General features: G+C 42.2%; 1 protein-coding gene and 2 long non-coding RNA genes across 5 annotated transcripts in view; 2 read left to right on the forward strand and 1 right to left on the reverse strand.

Annotated features, from left to right (window-relative positions):
* The window catches only part of LOC115548201 (zinc finger MYM-type protein 1), a 100,470-nt gene that overhangs the window by 19,559 nt on the left and 57,062 nt on the right, over window positions 1-23,849 (forward strand). The gene's annotated exons all lie outside the window — the stretch shown is intronic.
* On the reverse strand, window positions 20,128-21,424 carry LOC115548234 (uncharacterized). Its single transcript, XR_003977555.1, has 4 exons — window positions 21,348-21,424; window positions 20,965-21,105; window positions 20,550-20,615; window positions 20,128-20,345 (listed from the first exon to the last, which is right to left on the reverse strand). It is a non-coding gene; the product is annotated as an uncharacterized LOC115548234 (long non-coding RNA).
* Window positions 20,854-21,863, forward strand: LOC115548232 (uncharacterized). The gene is made up of 3 exons (XR_003977553.1): window positions 20,854-21,115; window positions 21,369-21,435; window positions 21,602-21,863. It is a non-coding gene; the product is annotated as an uncharacterized LOC115548232 (long non-coding RNA).

Below are 23,849 nucleotides of genomic sequence, written 5' to 3' on the forward strand. Positions count from 1 at the left end.
GTTGAGAAGGACAGTAAGAGGAAAGAATCAACCCGGTCCACTTGACATCTGGTAGGTGCATGACAGTGGTAGGCATACCGTAAAACTTCAAAAGCCCAGGCTTTTATTTATTTCAATCACTGAACTTTCGGACAAAACTTTCTCAGCAAAGACGGGAAATACTACAAAATGCATTATTTAAACCAGTATGAATATTCCGTAGGCCTATACACATTACCAGGCTATCGAATAACGCCCACACACACACACACACACACACACACACACACACACACACACACACACACATGGGCAGTGGCAGACTCAGGGGGGGGGCAGTGGGGGCGACCGCCCCCCCCTCGTGGCTCAATGGTTGAAAAAGCGCGCTAAAGTGCCCTTCAAGAGGGTCGAAAATGAGAGGAAATGCCTTATTGGCTGCCCTTTTAACGTGCAAAACATGATTAGGTGCCCTCTAGGGTGCTCCTTCATTCAATAAATTATGATGATGTGCCCTCTAGAACGAGAAAATTCAATGACGTGCCTTAATGAGTGCCCTTATAGTCCCCTTCTGCCCGTCTGGTGCCCTTTTAGTGCCCCCTTTAGTACCCTGATAGTGCCCTTCTGCCCGTCTGGAGCCCTTCTAGTGTCCTGATAGTCCCCTTCTGGTCCTTCTAGTGCCCTGATAGTCCCCTTCTGCCCGTCTGGTCCTTCTAGTGCCCTGATAGTCCCCTTCTGGTCCTTCTAGTGCCCTGATAGTCCCCTTCTGCCCGTCTGGTCCTTCTAGTGCCCTGATAGTCCCCTTCTGCCCGTCTGGTCCTTCTAGTGCCCTGATAGTCCCCTTCTGCCCGTCTGGTCCTTCTAGTGCCCTGATAGTCCCCTTCTGCCCGTCTGGTCCTTCTAGTGCCCTTCTGCCCATCTGGTGCCCTTCTAGTAGCCTACTCTCTTGCGCTCCGCCTCCAACTACGAGATGGTTAGTTAAACTTTTCCTGCTGTCGGCTCCCAGACCGAGGAGCACAGGTGATACGTTCCCTCCATGGCCGATGCTCTCTCGGGGGGCAACACCCTTCACTTGACCGACAGTGAGTCTGCTTATAGGTCGGAATATGATGGAATGAAGCGGCCACCGATTCTTGACAGGCTGGGTACTTTATTCTTACACACAACCGGACTCGTTCATTACTTCACTAAACTGACCACACACACACACACACACACACACACACGCACACACACACACACACACACACACACACACACACACACACACACACACAGACACACAGACATACACACACACACTGCCAGTGATACGCGCACGATATTTCCCCGTGCTCATGAGATACTCTCTCGTGCGGGTTCCGTAGTTTAGTGTCCAGACCTCAAGAAGTTTCAAATGGAGACTATAACCTCTGGGCTATCTAACACCTAACTATCATTTTGACAAGCTGACCCTAATATAGCAGGCTTTAACCCGCTGAGCACGCCTGATATACATACCTGGAGAGGGGTCAGAGGTTAAAGAGGGTTATCTGGGTCGGATTCAATCTCTGGAAACAATGAAAGGAAAACTTGTTATGTGTTCAAAAAAACATTCACAATCATTAAAGATTGAAACACTTTTTTATTGACTTGATTCTTTTCGTTGGGGAATATTTAAAGATTGGTTTCCTAAACTGGATGGGTAAAGAGTTGAATTCCTTCATGAAATCACCAGCAGGGGATGACAGCAGTCAGTGCTTTTTTGTATGAACACCATGATTATGTTGCCCCCATGGTGGTTTGCTGGGGTTTCTTGAGTTCTGTGCTCAAGAAACAAATAATCTTGATTTTAAAGCTCTTTCTTTGTCTCATCTGTCCCACCATTTGCCCATAACAGGTCAAATGTATCTCCATGTCAGACTCACTATACTGGTTAATACACACATAAACATCCAGATGGACTTCTTCTATTGGTTACATGTAAATACTAGGGCTGTCAAACGATAGTATTTGTGGGTTAACTAGTGATTAATCACACTTTTAAAATTATAATTTAAATTCACTCCAATTGAAGTTAAATGAGATTAACAAATGAAATGGCACATTCATAAATGTACTTAACAAGTAAAAACTAGACCAAGAGATCTTAAGGGGATTTATTGACTGTGGGTTGAATATGAAACTTACGGAACACCACTGATTTGGGAATTGTAAACAGGCAGTTAATTATTACAATTGGAAACCAACAGTTATTACAAGTGTAGTTAAATTCGAACAAGTAGCACCTGCACTTGGGGTGATATAATGTAAAGAAAGTGGAACTAAAACAATCATGATTTCTCAAATAAACAAACATGCTAATCTTGACAGCCCTAACAAATACACATTTATTTTGGAAACAAACCGGGCTCAAAGGTCACAGTTCACAATGAGGGTAATAAATGCTTTACTGCAGACATATCTACTGTATTCTGGGTAGGAGTTGACCGTTAAATTCACTTAACAACTTTTGGAGACACAAGAGTGGACAGTGGAAGAGATGACAAGCAATGAGAAGGTGTGGAAGAATCAAGAGATATTGAAGTGTCTCATCGACCATGTGTAGTGTTTCTCTGACAGCAGTATTGCTGGTTTGAATACTGCCCATGGTCCTTTGCTACGTGTCCTAACAAAGCCATCATTGATTGGTTAAATCTGGGAAATTACTTAGAGCGTCACAATATTATGCTGACCTGTGGTATCACTTGGCCCCAGCTACGGTTTTTACTGGCACATCTTGTAAAACAATCTCAGCAGTGTAGTTGCTGATATACTGAATGACACAATCAAAGAGAAGATAAGCAAAGCCAAGTAGCCTACGTCAGCGGTCCCCAACCCCCGAATCATACCGGTCCTTGATGCTGAAAAGGTTGGGGACCGCTGGCCTACGTCACATTCATGGTGGACGAGAGTACGGATGGAAGCAATGCTGCGCAAATGGTCCTCAGGTACATAAGTGATGAAGGACATCAAGGAGAGGTTTTTGAAATGTAAGGATTTAATTGCCCATGACTTAGCTTTAGCACTACTTATTTTTTAAGACAGCTATGATTGCTATGAATGCAACCTTAAATCTCTCCCTCTACTTTTGCCTCAACTGTCCTTCCACCAGCACGAAAATGGAGGAGATCAGACTGTCCTGAGGATCTCTCTCACTACCTTAACCTCCTCTCAGTCTTCCGCTCCACTGTGTAAACAGCCAAATATCTGCCTTCTACCGGACCAAAATGAACTCTGCCTCCAACACCTAGACTGGGTAGCCCCGCCCATTCTGCCGGCGATTTGAGTTCGCCCTGCAGAAGCGTCTGGAGAAGAGCAATACATTTCTCTCTGCTTACGATGCGTTTTTGCGGGAGCCAATCACCGGACACAATCATCAACGCTGGCTTTTCCCCCTGGCGCGATATTGGCTGCTTTAATACAATGACGACAGGGAAGAGACGGCAAGCAGCCGATTGCGCATAGATTCATTTGATATAGGCCCATTGATCACGCCTCTTGTGCTGAAGAAATGGACGGCAGTTTCCCCAGACCAACGTGCAATCTGCGATTGAGCTGGGTCTGGCAATAGCCAGGCTATCCAACACCAGGAAAATGTCCACTTCCCTCCTCACCCCTCCCCCTCCTCCCCATCCTTCCCCTCTCACATCTGATTTCTTTGCAACCAACTTTACCAAGAAAGTGAAGGACATCAGCTCCTCTTTTACCCCTGCCACCACCCCCCAACCCTCCCTTTCCTGCAGCCCGCATCTCCAGTCACACCCGCTGACCCTCAGTCGGGGACTACTCAGGTCCTCTGCTGTTTCACGGACATCACTCAGAATAAGATTGAAGACATCCTAAGGCAGATGAAGCCCTCCACCTGTGACCAGGACCCATTTCCCTCAGCCCTGATAAAAAGTCACTCCTCTGCAATAAGTCCCATGATCACCAAAATCACTCCGGTCCAGCCGTGTCCCCATGTTTCTGGTAACTGCTGTCATCAAGCCACTACTCAAGAAGCCCGGCCTTGACCCCGAAGCACCTGCCAACTACCGCCCCATCTCCAATCTCCCTTTCCTATCAAAGGTGTTGGAAAAGGTAGTTTCTGCCCAACTCCACAACCACCTCATAACAGACATATGAGAAGTTCCATTCTGGTTTCCGCTCTGGCCACAGTATGGACACTGCCCTGGTCAGGGTAAACAATGACCGGCTGATGACTGCTGATGCTGGCTCTCCATAACTTCTCATCCTTCTCGACCTCAGCGCAGAAATTTACACCATGGACCGCCACATGCTTCTACAGCGCCTTCACTCCTCCATCGGACTCTCTGACACTACACGGGCCTGGTTCATATCATATCTCACAGAGTATGTATCCCTGGGTGGTTCTAAATCGGACACGCACTCTGTCACCTGTGGTGTCCCTCGAGGATCAGTCCTTGGCCCCACCCTCTTCAGGCTGCGCTGTGCATGCTCCCCCTTGGTCGTGTCATCAGCCGGCATGGAATATCTCTCCACTGCTACACTGATGACACCCAACTCTACATCAAAACAAACCCAACCCCCTCTGCAGCCCTATCCACACTTTCCACCTGCCTGGAGGAGATAAAGGTTTGGCTCAAGGCTAACTTCCGGCAACTCAATAGCTAAAAAAAACGGACGCCATTCTTGCTGGCACTCCACACCAGACTCAGTCATCCACTAAATGGATGAATAATATGTATCACCCAGGGGCGGGTGGTGTATAGGGGTGATTTGGGCGACGCACTACCAACTGGGAGAAAGAGGATTTTTTTTCTAACAAATCCTATCACAGCAAATAGTTTTCAGTGTTCTAGACATATTATCTGTCATTGTCCAATCAGAATGGTCAGAATCAAGTCGCGTTTCAAATGGTCCCGCCTCTCTAGGCGAATTCATTGACGTGGAAATCGCCTCCTATCGACGTGGAAATTCTCCCATTGACTGTCATGTTAAAACTTTTTTTTAGGAAAATTCGCCTTCAATGCATTTTCAATAGGATTTGGGACTCGCCCTAACGTGCTTGCATCATACCTAACTGAGCAAAGACTAAATTATTTGTACATTCGATTATTATTCATAGATTAGAAAACCAAAGGAGATTGTTAATACTTGGGATTAACATGGGAATGAATGAAACGCACATGCGCATTTAAAAGACAGCGTTTACAGGAAGTGCGTCATTATTGCGCATCTAGGACCCCGAGTCGATCTGGCAGCCGAGTCAATCTGACACCCACACCGGCGCCCCTGACTTGAAGGAGGGCTTTATTTCGAATGACCAATAACTAGCCTAGCCCAAATCATTGACGTTCAGGCGTATTTAAAGGGTTGCTGGCAGTGAAAAGTATGTTGCACAAACAAACACAGAGAATTTGAGTTATGGGCATTAAGTTAAATGTAAATGTACATGTAAATGTACATTTATTTGTAAAGCACTTTGTAAAAACAACAACAGTTGACCAAAGTGCTAAAAAAAACAAAAAAACTAAATAACGAAAAAACAAAAAGCAAACAACAATAAAGCAAGTAAGGATCATACATTTGAGACAACGATAATAACAGTAACAATAGTAATAATAATAATTACAGTAATAACAATGATAATGTTGGCTAGATGTTGCCACAATGCAATAAATCAATGTACAATCAGGATCAAAAGACTAAAAGACGTGATAAAGATGAGGTAAAAGGAAGGCTATACTGAATTAAAGGCAATAGAGTAGAGATGAGTTTTAAGATTTGATTTAGAAATAGCTACAGAGCTACAAGCTGTTCCATAGTTTAGGGGTAACAGCAGAAAATGCCCTGTCTCCTCTACCATTGTGTTTAGTTTTGGGAACAGCCAGTGCAGGGCAGAGGATCTGAGACTTCTTATAGGGGTGTATTTGACTAGTAAGTCAGATAGGTACATGGGGGCTTTTCCATTTAAGCATTTCAATAAAATACAATTACATTAAATTTAGTCAAGCAAGCATTTGTTATAGAAATGCTACTGAGTAGGAAAATAAGCAACTTCAGGAAACGATATAAAACATGGCCAGGTCAAATTAAAAGAGTTGTTTCCTTATGGAGGGGAAAATCTTTCAAGACAACAGTAATTTAGATAAGAAGATATTATTACATGGTTTATAGATCCAGAGAATCTACAGCTTAGGGGCGGTAGAGAGACGGAGCTCACATGCTTCCTGCTCTCAGGAGACACAGCCGGGACAGCAAAGGTAGGACAGAAACATTCTCTGATCAGTTATATTGACACCTAATACAAAAAGGTTTTTGTGGTGCTGATATTGTGCACTCATTTGGATCGTAATCGAAAGGACGTTTCAGCCCCAAAACCAACGTTGGATGTAAAAAAAAAAAGAAGACGTTTTTTGCTGATGTTGACCGTCTGTGTTGTGGAGTTTAATGTGATTTATATTATTACAAGTGCGGTATTTAACACTGAGTTTTTCATTAGGTCTACCAGGAGGTGTTCTGGCCTCTGTGTTAAAGGCTGAACCTGGACCTGGTCCAGACCGATACAACCAGGTGCGTTCACTTCATTGTACTGTAATGTCTTTAGGGCATTTCCTTTTATAAACATACTCTAGTTTGATGCTTTTTATGAACTCTGGATTAACTAGTGTGGATGCAAAGATAGCCACACTATTTTTATTATGTTTTTTCATAAGGTATTAACAGTATCCATGAATACCTATATGTCTGTGAATAGTTATCTTGTAACTCTCTAATCCTATAGTTTGAGGTAAAAATACCAAACCCCTACCCTAACGTTGACCACATATCAGTGCATTGCGCGTCTTCTTTTAGAGACCAACCATAGCAGACTTTTTTTTAAATGTATATTTATAATGAAAAGTGAAGGATTATAGCGATGTGTATATGTATATATAAAATATATAACGCTTCTGTCAGGTTTCACCAAATGGCAGACGAGAACCCAATAGCACGACAAGGGAAAACAGTTCAGGTGAAGAAATAGTGTTTATTCCTAGGGGCAGGCAACAGGGAAGGTCCAAAGTCCAAACAGGCAGGTCAATCCAGTAGGAGCAGGCAGAAGGAAGGTCCAAAGTCCAAAAGGGCAGGTCGATACACGGGCAGGCAGGTTCAGGATCAGGGTCAGAAGACGCGGGAGAGCTAGGGTTACACACTAGACAATCAGGCAGGGAATGTTTGGGAGGAGAGGACTGATATAGGGGGAGCACAGGTGACGGCAGTGGCGGCGCCAGAGATTTTTTTCTGGTGGTGCTATGGGGGTGCTCGGCGTTTTACTGAGGGTGCTATGAAATTAGGGTGATAGCATATGAGTCGCATTTTTCTCTACTACAACACCTCCCCACCATATCGTCACATAGGCCTATGTTTACACGTTTGCTCTCTAACGGGTCTTTGGGGTACATAAAAAGCGCCATTCAAATCGATCGTATTATTATTGTCATTAGGCTACTTCTGACGGACGCGCACAAAGCCGCGTTCATCTCCGACGGTCAAAATGGATGCAGCATGTTATAGATAACGTAATCCCAAATACTTCACTTACTTCAGTGTGTGGATTAAAGTTTGCGCCAGATGACTACCAGGTCACCACTACCATGAGCGACAAATTAAACTAAACATACCAAGTTCAATAGCCTACACTTCTAACTAAAGACGGCAGATTAGAATGTCAGATAGAATTAACTTAAACAGGCAAAGAGTCAGAAATGCTTTCAAAAAGAGCCGATCCATTTTCGTGATTTTGTGAATGCTTGATTTAAAATTGACCGATCGCCAGGATGACTGTTACTAGCCTACTAGCCTACTCATTGAACAATCACGTTCACGCACGCAACGTGTCTGTGTCGTGCTAGGTGAACAATCTGTTTATTTCAATCTGTTATTTTCTTTTGTGATTAAAATATTATTATCACACAATACATTTTATTAAGAACTGTTATTAAATAACAATAATAAACTAGAACTGCAAGCAGTTATGCAGGGGTCCAAGAAGTGTGCATTTCGCCGGCACAACGCGACAAGAAATGTGCGTTTCGCCGGCACGACGCGAAGCATGTGTTCAAAACGCTACCCTGAACCTGTGGATACAAAGGATTTGACTGTGGTAGGAGTAGCGAGAAGTCAGTGTAGCGTTTTCGCGGCGAAATTTTGTAGAAGATATACAATTTCCTCGTTTATTGCGCCCCCTAATGGCGAAATATTCCGAAATTTTTATCGAACGTCAATAAGGTTAGCTCCAACATGTGTGTAGAATTTGGACTCGATCCGATGTCTAATTTTGGATTTTTTTGGATTTTTAATTTTCCACGTCTAATTTAGCTAATAAACCAATATTCAAAACGCTACCGTTTCGACGTCAAAGGTCGCATCAAAAAAGTGTTTCGTGCATTCTTTGCGTGTGCGTCTGAAGATGTCGTTTGCAAAGTTTGGTGTTGATCGGGCGAGAAATGTGGAAGGAGTAGGGAAAAAACAGTTTTGCGGTTTTCGCGATTTTGCGAAAAAAAATTATAGGCGGAAATGGGCGTGGCCTATGCCAAAAGATCCAGCAGACTCCAGTGAATATGTGCGTACAAGTTTTTGACTGTGGGAGGTTCGGTGTGGGAGTTATAGACCCAAACGCGTCTTTCCTTGGTATAGCGCCACCTAGTGGCCGGCGTGTCTGGATTTGGTTATCTGAGTAGCGGTGCCGGACCTGGTTCTAGTCATGTAATTGGCGCGTGTGCACCATTTACGGTTTGGGCTGTAGTCCCACAAGTACGGGGGGAAGTATAACTAGAACTGCAAGCAGTTATGCAGGGGTCCAAGAAGTGTGCATTTCGCCGGCACAACGCGACAAGAAATGTGCGTTTCGCCGGCACAACGCGAAGCATGTGTTCAAAACGCTACCCTGAACCTGTGGATACAAAGGATTTGACTGTGGTAGGAGTAGCGAGAAGTCAGTGTAGCGTTTTCGCGGCGAAATTTTGTAGAAGATATACAATTTCCTCGTTTATTGCGCCCCCTAATGGCGAAATTTTCCGAAATTTTTATCGAACGACATTAAGGTTAGCACCAACATGTGTGTAAAATTTGGACTCGATCCGATGTCTAATTTTGGATTTCTTTGGATTTTTGATATTCCACGTCTAATTTAGCTAATATACCAATATTCAAAACGCTACCGTTTCGTCGTCAAAGGTCGCATCAAAAGAGTGTTTCGTGCATTCTTTGCGTGTGCGTCTGAAGATGTCGTGTGCAAAGTTTGGTGTTGATTGGTCGAGAAATGTGGGAGGAGTAGCGAAAAAACAGTTTTGCGGTTTTCGCGATTTTGCGAAAAAAAATTCTAGACGCAAATGGGCGTGGCCTATGCCAAAAGATGCAGCAGACTCCAGTGAATATGTGTGTACAAGGTTTTGAATGTGGGAGGTTCGGTGTGGGAGTTATAGCCCCAAACGCGTCTTTCCTTGGTATAGCGCCACCTAGTGGCCGGCGTGTCTGGATTTTGTTATCTGAGTAGCGGTGCCGGACCTGGATCTAGTCATGCAATTGGCGTGTCGGCACCATTTACGGTTTGGGCTGTGGGCCCACTTTTAGCGCGGGAAGTATAATAATAATAATAACTAGAACTGCAAGCAGTTATGCAGGGGTCCAAGAAGTGTGCATTTCGCCGGCACAACGCGACAAGAAATGTGCGTTTCGCCGGCACAACGCGAAGCATGTGTTCAAAACGCTACCGTGAACAACATGTGGATATAAAGGTTTTGACTGTGGGACCTTCGGTGTGGGAGTTATAGCCCAAAACGCGTTTTCAGAACATTCCATTGGCCAAATAGGAGATAGACAATGTCGTCGTTTTTTGGCGCCGCCCTGTGGCGAAATTTTTAATTTTCCAAAGACAATTTTCCTTTGCCAAATAACTCCCGCCCACATTAATAATTCTCGGCCATATTTTCTATATAGACTCGGGTTTGCCCCTTGATGGTTTCCCTTGAGTTTGAAGAACATTCCTTTGGCCAATTAGAAGATATACAATTTCCTCGTTTATAGCGCCCCCTTAGGGCGTAATTTTCCGAATTTTTATTCGAACGTCGATAAGGGTGGCGCTAACATGTGTGTAAAACTTGGAGTCGATCCGATGTGTAATTTTGGATTTTTTCGGATTTTGGATTTTCCACGTCTAATTTAGCTAATAAACCAATATTCAAAACGCTACCGTTTCGTCGTCGACGGTCGGATCAAAAAAGTTTATACGGTTCCTTTTCGTGTGTGTCTGAAGATGTCGTGTGCAAAGTTTGGTGTTGACCGGGCGAGAAATGTGGGAGGAGTAGCGAAAAAACAGTTTTGCGGTTATCGCGATTTTGCGAAAAAAAATTATAGACGCAAATGGGCGTGGCCTATGCCAAAAGATGCAGCAGACTCCAGTGAATATGTGGGTACAAGTTTTTGAATGTGGGAGGTTCGGTGTGGGAGTTATAGCCCCAAACGCGTATTCCTTGGTATAGCGCCACCTAGTGGCCGGCATGCCTGGATTTTGTCGTCTGCATAGTCTTCAGGGACCTGGATCTATTCATGCAATTGGCGTGTCGGCACCATTTACGGTCTGGGCTGTGGTACCACTTTCTTGGTAGGAAGTATAATAACAAGAAGTGTGCATTTCGCCGGCACAACGCGACAAGAAATGTGCGTTTCGCCGGCACAACGCGAAGCATGTGTTGAAAACGCTACCCTGAACCTGTGGATACAAAGGATTTGACTGTGGTAGGAGTAGCGAGAAGTCAGTGTAGCGTTTTCGCGGCGAAATTTTGCAGACGATATACAATTTCCTCGTTTATTGCGCCCCCTAACGGCGAATTCTTCCGAATTTTTTATCGAACGACGATAAGGTTAACACCAACATGTGTGTAAAATTTGGACTCGATCCGATGTCTAATTTTGGATTTCTTTGGATTTTTGATATTCCACGTCTAATTTAGCTAATAAACCAATATTCCAAACGCTACCGTTTCGTCGTCAAAGGTCGCATCAAAAAAGTGTTTCGTGCATTCTTTGCGTGTGCGTCTGAAGATGTCGTGTGCAAAGTTTGGTGTTGATTGGTCGAGAAATGTGGGAGGAGTAGCGAAAAAACAGTTTTGCGGTTTTTGCGATGTAGCGAAAAATATTCCTAGACGCAAATGGGCGTGGCCTAGGCCAAAAGATGCAGCAGACTCCAGTGCATCTGTGTGTACAAGTTTTTGGACTCTGGGAGTTTCGGTGTGGGAGTTATAGCCACAAACGCGTATTCCTTGGTATAGCGCCACCTAGTGGCCGGCGTGTCTGGATTTTGTTATCTGAGTAGCGGTGCCGATTCTGGATGTAGTCATGCCATTGGCGCGTGTGCACCATTTACGGTTTGGGCTGTGGTTCCACTTTCAAGGCGTGAAGAATAATAAAAATCCTTACAAAAACAATAGGGATCCAATCCTGTTGGCTTGGACCCCTAACTAGAACTGCAAGCAGTTATGCAGGGGTCCAAGAAGTGTGCATTTCGCCGGCACAACGCGACAAAAAATGTGCGTTTCGCCGGCACAACGCGAAGCATGTGTTGAAAACGCTACCGTGAACAACATGTGGATATAAAGGTTTCGACTGTGGGAGGTTCGGTGTGGGAGTTATAGCCCCAAACGCCTTGTCCGCTACCGTTTCGATTGGTTTGCTTTACCAGAGCCCCGTTGGCCAGCATGTTTCCAGGTCCATTCAGACAGTGTCTTGGATGGACCTGGAATACAGACACACTGTTTCCGCCTCTCACGACGTGGACGAGGGGTTGGGTTTTGAGAGGCACATTTTTTTGAAAAAATCAAAAATATCCAAATGGTATTTTAAAGATTGAATAAAAAGGTAACCTAAATCGATGGCTAACATACTACAATGAGGGTACATCATATATCTGTGGATTAATACTTACGTAATGTTATCAATGGTTTGTTAATGCGCATTTATCACTATTTAATGTTGACTAATGATTGGTTAGGCATTAAGTATACTTAGTTAACTATACTTACTATAGCATTAACTAAGCATAACAGTTAGTTGTACTTAGTTAATACTTATCTTAGCATTAACTAAATAAAACTAACTGTAATGCTTAGTTAATGCTAAGATAAGTATTAACTAAGCATTACAGTTAGTTTCACTTGGCTGATGCTTAGATTAGCATTAACTAAGGATAACAGTTAGTTTGACTTAGTTAATGTTTATCAAGCATTACGCAAGTATTTAGAAATGGTTAGTTAGCTATGAGTTATTAACTAAGCATTAACAAATAGTTTATCAATGTACCCTTATTGTAAATTGTAAGTTGTAGATGAATAGGGAAAAAATGCTGAAAAGGGACAAAAGATCTATGGCTTTTATTAGAGGGGCAAATAAAAAAAAATAAAAAATAAAAAATGGGGAGAAAATGTAAAGTAAAAATCCAAAAGTTAAAAATGGATAATATTTGTTATTTATTAGAAAAAATAGAAGAGACAAAGACAAAACATTTAAAACATTGGGCAGTGCTAAAAAAAAAAAACATAACTATGGCTTTGTTTAGAGGGGCAAATCCATAACAAAAAAATGGGGAGAAAATGCATTATTTATTAGAAAAAATAGAAAAATAAAAATTAAAAAATAGAATATTTAATATTTATTATTTATTTGAAAAAATAGAAAAGACAAAGACAAAACATTTAAAACATTGGGTAGTGCTGAAAAAAAAAACCATATCTATGGCTTTGTTTAGTGGGGCAAATCCATAAAAAATTCATTATTTATTAGAAAAAATAGAAAATTAAAAATATATATTTAATATTTATTATTTATTTGAAAAAATAGAAAAGACAGACAAAACATTTAAATTATTGGGTGGTGCTAAAACCTGCGAGCCAAACGAGCTAACCAGTTACAGAAGGAAATCTAAACAGAGGCACTCATGATCGGAGTAGTACGTGGACAGAATTCGCACTTTGATATCAGTGGGATTAATGTCACGAATGTATACGTGATCAATTGTTGTGTCGTTTTCTGTGGTTGGCAAAGAGACAATTTGGGTGTAACCTTGCTGTCGCATGAAATTTTCTGCAGATTTAGAAACAAGGGCATTGTCGTTGAAGTCACCCATAATTACCTTTCCTCCTGAAAGTTGGTTAAAGTGTTGCATTACCAAAGCGAGATTGTGTTTGAATAAGGCGAGTTGATATGATGGCGGTTTGTACAGCACAATGTAATTGTAATTCAAAGGCTGAACATTAAACATGATGGCTTCCAAGTCACTGCATGGCATGTGTATAATGTTACAAGTGATGTGGTCTTTGTGATAGTAGCCCACACCACCGTGCCGTTTGTTTACCAAGTCTTGGAATTGGGTCATGTTATGGTAGGATTGGGACCGGAGTTTGTGATTAAAAGTCCAACCTGGCATTTCAATGGAACTGACTGATGTGCTTTGTTCCAGCCATGTTTCTGTCACGCAAATGATGTCAGCACTCAAGATTCTCTGGTCATGTTTAAGGTCTTCCATGTGTTGACATAGACCTTGAATGTTGTGCAGGCATATTTTGAGGGTTGAAGTTATTTCTGCTGGGGGAGTTGCAATGAATGGTTCCATTTTTTGCAGGGCAATGTCGATGTCTCGTTTTGAATAGAAGGCTTTGGCTGTGTAGTCTTGAATGCTAAGGTTTTCCTCACACGTTACTCGGCTTAATGCTACATATGCTTGGCCAGCTGCAAATATATCTTTGAGGGACACTACAGCTCTTTCTAAAGTTAAACCTTGAACTTTGTGTATGGTACAGGCCCATGCTAGGCGTAACGGGAATTGGCGTCTAGATCCACCAGTCATTGCTTTGTCTTCCACAGCATCTATGGGTGTTGCTTGTTGAAATTGTGGCTCCAAGCATAGAGACCTACTCCTCAGTTTCCTGCCGATTTTGTCATTGTCAAAGTTAACCAAAATGGTTTTGGGAAACTGAACGTTTCCTTCAAATGTTATTTTGCAAACGGTACCGAATACACCATTGACCAATCCGTCGGACAGATCTATATTTTTGATGAGCATAACGCGAGCTGATGGACCAACGATTAACGTTCTGCTTAAGCATGTCTGTTTATCAAAAGTTTGTGGACTACGTTTTTTCGTTACATTTCCTGTGTTAGGGTCCCTCTGAGTATCTTGAGCTTGAATTTGCACTATATCCGTACATGTCTTGTTTAACATGGTGATGTTATGGACTGCCACTGCAGTATTTGTTGAGAAAATGTGAAGGTCCTGTGTCAGTTCCCCCCCGCCTGTCTCGCGTTGTCTTAGTAAGATTTCATCTCGCTCATAAAGATTGTCACCTTTTCTGTGTTTCCTAAGACGATTCAAGGTTTCAGCAAACTCTTTGTTTTTTTGTCGCATTATCTTAGTCAACTCAATGTGAGTGAAATGATTGTTCCACAGATCGGTCACCAATTTCTCGCGGTAAAGATGTGTTCCCATTACAGGGCCGAGCTGGAAGAAGTCACCAACTGCCATGATTGATACATTCCCAAACAATGCATAATCTCCTTGTTGCTTTATTTGTCGTAGTCTGCCATGGACATACGTCAGGATTTTATGATCAACCATACTCACCTCGTCCAAAATGAGTATTTGTAAGTCTTTCATGGTGGCTCTTAACGAATTGATTCTTTCATCTCCTAGAGGTTGATATGGCAGTTTGGCAGATGTAGTAATAGCAAAGGTGCTGTGTATTGTGCTTCCGTTGATATTATATGCTGCTACTCCTGTAGGAGCAGCTAGCAAAACGTGAGTGTCGTCTGGATTAATGGACATTCTTGCAAAGAGTCTGCATGACTCGTAGTACACAGCTTTAATCAGGTGGGACTTTCCCGTGCCTGCTCCCCCTGAAATGAATACACGAAACGGGTCAGGGTTTTTGCCATTGACTTTGTCAAGGCACCATGCGCGGATTTTGTAAAAAATTTGAGTTTGTTGTTCGTTTAACGTGCGCATAATGGACAGACCTTCAGCTCTTTGTATCGAGTGTGTGGGAAATTCTTTAGACAGTGTCGCGATTGTGTCCGACTGCAAGTCCGGTATGGCTTCTCTTTCATTTTGATTTGTGTCGTTGTTGTTAATCATCTCCTCCTGACATTCTAATCGCTCCAACTCAGATTCAGGACAAAGGTCTGCCCATGCCTCGTCGTGAGCCCCGTGGTGCCCTGCAACCTCTTGGCATCTGTCGAGCTCATCTGCATCTACTTCAAACAGGGATCTGTTCAAATCTACAACTTCCTTAACACTTTGCATTGTATTGCTGCTGTTAGTGATGGAACCGGTCCTGTAAAACTGCTCATAACTGTTGTACGGTGGAGGTTTTATCTCATCTGTTGAATAATGAGGCAAAAACAATTGTAGCAAACTTTGGTAGTGCTTTTCTGGATATTTGGTTTGTGAGAAACGAGCGTATCTAACAACAGCATCAGATCCCCTAGTTCTCATCTTAACAAAGCCAGTGTTTTTTTCCAGTTTAACAGAGCCCTTGCTGTGCTGCTCTTTCCCGTACAGAACTCTGTATTTTGAAACAAATGTGGCTATACAAATATCATGGAAAATTGCGCCCTGGGGGCGGTTTTTGTAGCGGTCCGTTATGCTCGTCATCCATATTGAGTCTGTTGATGTGTCACCCTGTTCTGCTTTGCTTTGAATGACACTGAGAGGAAAACTCATTCTGACGGTATTTTCACCAGTAGGGATAAATGTGACCAGTCTTGAGCTTTCGTTGAGATGCATGTTTGTAACTCGATAAACACTTTCTTGAGCTGAGACCTCGCGATTGTGGAGAAAGACACTTCCCAACTTATTGAGTGTTTGTTTTGCATCTAAATTTCCATGTTTTTTCATTTCATTTTGAGTATGTTGTAACAATAAGCCCATGTCTTGTTCTGCTTTTGAGATGTAGGATATTATGTATACTACACAAGCAAAAGCATCGCAGACATATTGTATGTCCATGTTGGCATCCCAGCAACGCAAAAGGTCTTTGTTGTATTGATTAACGTAAACATCTGATGGGTTGCGTTTGTGTACAACCGCGTTTTTATTGGTTGTCAATCGGTAGGCATTTTCAAACATTTCCTGGGTGATGTTAATGGAAGCAAATAGCTGATCCACAGAGTCAAAGGTTAGTTCTGGACTTGAAAGAGCATGTTTGACCCTTGTCATGACACTTTTAGCCACCTCTTTTTCTTTTCGCATTTCTAATATAGAGACGTCTATCGGATCAGCGTCTGTTACCTCCTGGTTCTCGTCTGTTTTACTTCTACAAAGAAAGGTGTGGTTGCTTGGAGGACGTGGAAAGTTAAATCTGCATGTTGTGCCTTTTTTCCTACAACTCTTTGAGTGTTTGGAGCTGTGTTTTTGAACGCTGGAAACAACTTCATGCAATGCGTCGGTTGCTGGCGGGAGTTCACAACTGATGTATTTATCAATAAATTGTGTGACTTCTTGATCTGTGTTTTTGCCTATTTTCGGTGCATTTTCTACCCAGAACAGACAATGTGTATGGGGTGAGCCGCGTTGCTGGAATTCAACTCTAAAAAATGTCTCGATAACTTTACCAATGGGGTTAGCTGGTGACTTGATGACGTCATTTAGGAAAGTCTGAAACCTGTGTTGGAACATTCTTGCCGCGGTAACCGGATTAGTTTTGAGTAAATTGCACCTCTGTGACCAGTCCAGGTCGTTGACATTTCCCTGTATTTTCTGTAGTCTCATGAAAACATCGATGAGTTCAGTCCAGCGTAAATCAGCACATGAAAATGAACAGAACCAAGTAGGGACACCAAGCTGACGAACGATAGCAAATAGATTTTTCTGTACACCTTGCCAAAAAACTGGAGTCCCTCGGATCGGTTGAAGGAACTTGTAGCCGAGATCGGTTTTTAAGACATTTTGTACATAGTCTTTGTTTGAAAGCATGGCGGAAGTTATAGCCAATGATTCCCCTGCATGGTAACCTTTTCTCAGTGCTATGGACACCTTGGAAACAACCTGATTGACCTCAGATAAATATTGAGCATAGAAAATGTAGTCCAAGTTGCTGCTAAACCTCCCATCAGCATTTAGGATTCGTGTGTTGATGTATCTACTGAGAGTGAGCCTGTGGGGCCGTACATCATGGAATGTACCTGTCCCTTTGGGGAAAAGAGTTGGAAAACATTTTGCTTCATTGCCCTTATCTGTCAGCAGCCTAACAGGACTGTTGCCTTCAGCTGGAGCTATTGATAAAACACTTTCGAAATGCTGATCAAATATTTCTTGTGCGATATCAATTGGTTGCAAACATGTGTCCAAGAGTAACCCGTGTGTTTGAGTTTCATATATGTGGTCAGCTTCTTCATCATCCGACACCTGGTCTGATTGAGTTGTAATGTCACTGCTTTCAGGTGCAGATGGAGTGTCATTAACTGGGTTGCATTCTTTCAAAACAGAACATGCATCTTCTGGCAAGGGATTTTCCCATTCTGCGTTAAAGTCTATGTCCTTATACCATTTATTCATGTCCTTTAAACATGCTATCGCATTTTGGATTTTTTGAGTGTGCACATATTGATACTGATAATGCCCCTTATAAGTAAGTTTTCTTTTCAGTTTTATTCGGATCATTAAATCTTGATTTTCTAGCCTAGGGAGAACCGAAGTGACTACATCGCTGTTTGATGGAACGCAAGTCACCGGCCCATGGACAGAATTCTGAGAACCTCGTGGCAATGCCACAAGTCGCATAAAGGGAATATTCAATGCGCACAGGTGTTGTTCTAATGAGTTCAGTGTGCCTAATTCGTCAGGAATGGGATCTAATGCCATGTTGTTCATAGCGCTCTCCTGGGGAACCTTACCACTGAGTATCTTGATGTTGCAAGAGAAACATATCCACAATTTACCAGCAACTGTCTGTTTTAGTGTGCATGGCGATAAACATGCGTTATCACATTGATGGAGATATTTTGTGGTAATGCATTGTTTTGCAATTGCTGACACAGTTGAAGCCTTGGATTCATATGAAGTTATGTCACATAATCTAACTTGCTTACGGAACAATAATCTGTGACATACACAACACACATGTTCTGGTCCATGTTTGACCTCCTCTTGGAAGAGCTCAATTACAAAGTCGATATTATGTTTTAAGAGGGTTAGATTAAGTCTCTTTTGACAGTTTCTCTCAATTACAGAGGGCTTATAAGCTGGATCTTCTCTGTATTTGATTACAATTCTTTGTATCACCTGGTCACGATAGGCAGGATTATTAGCATATTTTTCAATACTGCTAGCTTTCCGATTAGCTTGATACTGTTCATCACAATTATATCTTTGTTGTGTTTTTAGCTTTTGAACTTGCCTATATTCTGCGTCTTCAGCATACGTTTTCTTATTTCTCAGATGTTTTGCTTTATCAGTACATTTTTTACGTGGTGAAACAAGCTCTGCATTGGACCTTTTGTGAGACATTTCACAGAAACTAGTTAAACTGAAGCATGTATGAGAGGTTTTTTCTTTGACACATGCAATTGGTTCATAATGGCATTCATTGCAGTGATTCAGATATATAGCTTTTCGTGAAATCGAATCAATGTTCGCCGTGAACGTAATCCATTTCTGTTGACTGTATGTGTAAATATCAACACAGAGCAAATCTGCAGAAGCTTGTATTTCCAACTCTGTTGCCCAAGATCCAACATATTTCATTTTTGAGTGCTGGAGATATTGCTCCACAGAAGCAAATTGCCGTCTTAGGCAAGTAACGTAATGAAGTGGATTATTTGAGATGTGATTCACTACAGCCTTTCGAAAGGCCTTGTGATGTGACTCGTAACCACTCAATACAGACGAAAGAGAACGAAAGAAACAATTACCGTCACCTACAATGGATGTTGTTTTGCATGGTTCAGGCTGTCCCATATCGAAGGTTTGTACAACAACATTTTGATCTAAACTTGGTACGATATTCAGTTTGTTGCAGATGCTGTTTTTTTCCCTTAATGTCAATCCCGTAAACATTATATTGGGGCTATCTGTTACAGAAATTAAACAGACATCTGATGCACCTACTGTGTGAATTGGAGGATCACTGTCAATGTTTACTGTTGTGTCACATGTAGAAGTGTTTGCTACAGGCTGCACAGCTTCAAGGGTAAAAGACGCGTTTAATGCAAGGGAATTTCTATCTGTTACCGAAAGGACACAGAGATCAGAGTCACTGTCAGTGTCAGTGTCCAAAGTACCATCATGTGCCGAAGTGCTGGCTTCAGGCTGTGCAGTTAAAGCAGTAAATGGTGAGTTTACCTCAACAGCTTTCACACCTGTGACTTCAAACACCTTGTTTGGGATATCAAAAGCATGTGGATGATTTTGATACAAGGAATTGACAAGGTTCTTAATATGGTCATACAACTCATACACAGTAGCATAGTGCGCTACTATGCTGGTTCCATCCGGTGCAACGGAACCCCAAGTACTACGAGAATGAGGATCGAAAACTGCAAAAGCAGTTTCGACCTTGAAAACGGCACAGACACTTCCTTGGATGTTGAGCAAGCATGTGTCTGTCTGCAGCAGTGTCTTCTGAATAGCCTCTTCTAAAGGCATGGCTATGTTTTGCAAAGAAGCGTCATAATCATGCTTTTGATCAAGACTTCCAGTGAGTGTATCAAAATATTCCAAACTAAATAATTTATTGTTTAATTTGCAGTGTCTGGGTAACTCGGAAATGAAAATATGCCCACTGGTTTTGGCTGCACTGATTTCCTTATTTTCTAGCATAGATGTGTACAAGCCATTACCTCGTTTTAGAATATGATGAATGTTCTTTTTTTTCCATTTGAGAACGCTATGGGTGGTGTGGGTCATAATCGCTGCTATGCCATTTGTAGCACACTGCTTACCTGCATTTTCCCCGAATATGTGGCTGCTCTGGTCAAACGATCCTTGAAGACACCCAGGGTTGTCATAAGTCACATGACTTGATGTAGCAGCTCTGGCAGGTGCAAAATCACAGGGTGCCTAAAAACACAACAGTAGTTCAATCAAAAAGGAGTGTAACCAATAGTTTATATCGAAATTAACAAGGGATTCATAAAAAAGGCTAGGAATCAATCAGCTGTAGTTCATGGCTGTGTATAATGGGAAAACGGAATTGTACATGATATTAACATTACTTTACCTAATTTCCAAGATCTAATAAATGGCAGGAAAACTCACAAGGAACAGGGATTAACATGTTAAAAATAAGTACCTTCTGATTGCCAAGTGTTGCATGAGGATCTTCAAGCTGGCCATTGTCCTCAGGCGGGCTCTGCTGAAATGACAATTCAGTGTTTTTAAAAGCATGTTGGTTCCCAGTAAGTAATTTGAAAATGTACATAGTATAGGCAATTTAGTCAGAACTGCACACTTACACCATATCAATGTTTTAAAAGAATAAACACATCAAAACAAAATGGGTCTCTTAAGCTGTGGCTTTTCCCGTTGGTATACAATTTTTCCACTAGTAATTACATACCTGCTGACTGCTCGCAGTGACCTCAGGTGCTGGTTCAAACGGCTCATGGTCCTCAATGTGTGTCATCTGCAATCACAAACATTACGAATGTTAAAAAAATTAGGTTTACCCCTACATGCAAACTCATAAGCCATAGAAAAGGGGACATTTGGTGTATTGTGGTGAACAGAATTAAGGACAAAGAAAACTTTGATTTCAGTTCAGTTTAAATAATTAAAATGAGCATAACAAGTTCATCAGCCAACCTTCTTGACATTTCCAATTCATAGTGTGTAGATATTACCAAGAACATGTTAAAAACCGTTCAACTATGTTGATTGTAATTATGAAGTAAAAATGTAAATGTTTCTAGATACTGATCCTGGAACAGATTGATTGCTTATTTGCAAATCATTTTTTATATTGTTGTCATTACCTTGGTTGAACATCCCAAGAAGCTGGTCTCATTGGCTGTTGGTTTATCAGCCTGGGCCATCACAACTTTTGGCCCCCAAGGTGTTGGCTCCTCTTGTTTTCTCTGTCCAGAGACAACCCGAGCAGTTGGCTGGTTCACCTTCTACAATGAGGTAAGGGAGCAAAATTATCATGAGGGATACAATTGTATGAAAATTGAAAAGTGGGCAGTTCAAAGAACTTACTGCTAATGTAGTTTATTTAAAACAATAACAAACATAGTGTTGTGCACGCCTGTATTTTGTGGCGCTACATACAAATTTAACAACAAAACCCAAATATTAAATTATTAAACCCAAATATTAAATTATTACAAGATGCTCTCTTTTTCCCCCATTCCCTTACCTCACAAAACTCTGTTTGAAGAAACGGCCACTCATCAACACACAGAGTCTTGTCATCCCCCTCCGGTTGAGCAAACTGCAAAGACATAGTAAGAATTATATGTACATTACAATTGAGAAATGGAAACACAAAACAACACTTTCTTAAAGGGAACTTAGAGAAAATATCAAAAGAATAGAGAACCGCACTCTATTCACTGAATGTGTTTAATCATTACATGTTGTATGCAAATTACCTTGCTTGAATGCACAAAGACGCTGCCCTCCAGAGTGGCTGGCACAGCAGCTTCTGGAACAGGTCGAGGAGGAGGTACGCCCTCCAGAGTAGCTGGTACAGCAGCTTCTGGAACAGGTCGAGGGGGAGGTACCAGCTTCGAAGGTTTGGCAATCCTTGCTGGAGTTTGAAGTGCCTGGAAAATAATTGTAAATCATTGGCAAAACAATACCTACACAGAGAATGTTGGACTATCTCTTGTGTTAAAGGCGAAATCAGAAAATAGTTGTTCCTGTGTTTCAACCCAAAAACAAGTACATATTTCACTGAGAAATTACCAACCTCAAGGCGGGCCTTCTTTCCTTTGGAGACCACAGCCGTGGTTCCATGTGCCACCTTCCGTTTCTATCATAATGGAAGAGAACGGAAATGATAACAGTTAATGAAATATAACACTTTTATTATCAATGCAACTATCTGTACCATACAATGTAAAGCTTGTCATATAGGATTACAGGCGCTATTAATATGTATGCACTCACAAACAGTTAATATTAAAATCACACAAATTACCTTTGAGCGATTCCCCATCGGGACGTCAAGGTTGGATGGAACAATGCGATCCATTGCAGCCAACTTGTCAGTGCTAAACCGGATAGGGTTTAGCACGACAAAGCACTCCCTCAGGACCAGAGGAGGCACACAAACCTAGAAATAAAAAACAGAATTGAGCCATTGACCATTTGCCTTGTCTTATAGGAATAGCATTTAAATGAAACAACAAATGTACGCATCATTACGGTTTGATTTCCTTTCAGCTATCATAGCAATGTACAAACCTCATGAGGAAGGTTCCGCACGGAAGACTGATCCCAGTCCTCAGGCGCATCCCAGGACTCAGGTTGGCTGCGCTATAAACACATAGGGAGAATTAGTATTCCATAAATGTGGCCTAACTAAAACTAAAGCTCTTCAAAATTGTATAACTTTTACCTTTCCACGACGTCCGACGACAGTTTCCTTGAAGGGGTCAAGGGGACGTGGACGTGAAACTTCTCCCTTCACAACCACGGTGGTAGCAAAGGGTCTCACAGTCGGGGGTGACTTGGGAGGAGACACAGGCAGAGGTGTAACAGGCAGAGGTGACTGTAGCTGCCGAAAGGAGAAGTGCCACAGAAGCTTCGCGAGAAGCGGCATCCCCAGATCGTCACTCAGGTGGATCTATTATAATGAGAAGCACGGGTTATTATTGAAATAAACTGCTTTTGCCATATAAAAATGACATTACATGAATTTCTCACGTTCCAAGTTATAACACGACTTACCCCATCACGACTCCACAAGGCACGTGAGTCCAGCGGAAAGCGGTCAGCTGTGACGCAGTACTTTACACCTGCAGAAGAAAACAAATATTAAACCATATACATATTTTACACGTGGTACCAAGAGGTGGTGTTGATACACTAAAAGCTTTCCTACAAAGATATTCTATACTGACATTATCTCTTAATCATTTTTACATACCGTTCTTTACTGCAACGCGACGAAACTCCTCTCGAAGGAATTGTTGCGGTGCCAATTCACTCGCCAGCCGGGGAGGGAAATCGAGCACAAACACCTGATCCGCACAAAAGTTTTGGATTACACACTATACAATTCTGTTAAATAGTCTGCCTTGAAAATACACTTTATTTTGTAACACAAAAACTACCTTAGGCCATCGACTGCGGGCAGCTCTCAGAAGTCCATCGAAGGCAACTCCAGCCGCTTCGATGCCGGGCGTCGCCGTGAGGTTGTTGCTTGGAGCCAGCAAGCAAACGATGTCGGGGGTTCTGGGGATGTCTGCGTTCAGCAACTCAGTGCGGAGCTCAGCGGCAGACGCACCAGGCGTAGACAGGAACCCAAACGAAAGGCAACCGTCTGGCATCCTCACGTAACGGTCAACCAACGCACGCAGATGCGAGTCGCCCACAAACAGCACAAACTATAAATAAGGACAAATAAAAAGTTGTCATTCCACTCCAAACATATTCCATAGCTAAATTATATATTATTTTCTGAAAGGTCTTTGACAAGTTTACCTGCTTAACTGGAGACTCAGGAGGGAGATCCAATCGATGGAACTTCCCAGTGAGGGCAGAGACAGGCCAAGGCTTGACACGGTGACGAGCTCCCGTGCCACGCACTAATAAAGAGACAAATTCAACGCAAAACTAAAATGAATAACTTATCTCGAGCTGTTGATCTAAAAGTCAAACATCACACATTCATGCAATAGAATTCTGAGGA

The sequence above is a fragment of the Gadus morhua genome, chromosome 8 (genome assembly GCF_902167405.1).
Source record: "Gadus morhua chromosome 8, gadMor3.0, whole genome shotgun sequence".
In the NCBI taxonomy this organism is placed as follows: Eukaryota; Metazoa; Chordata; class Actinopteri; order Gadiformes; family Gadidae; genus Gadus; species Gadus morhua.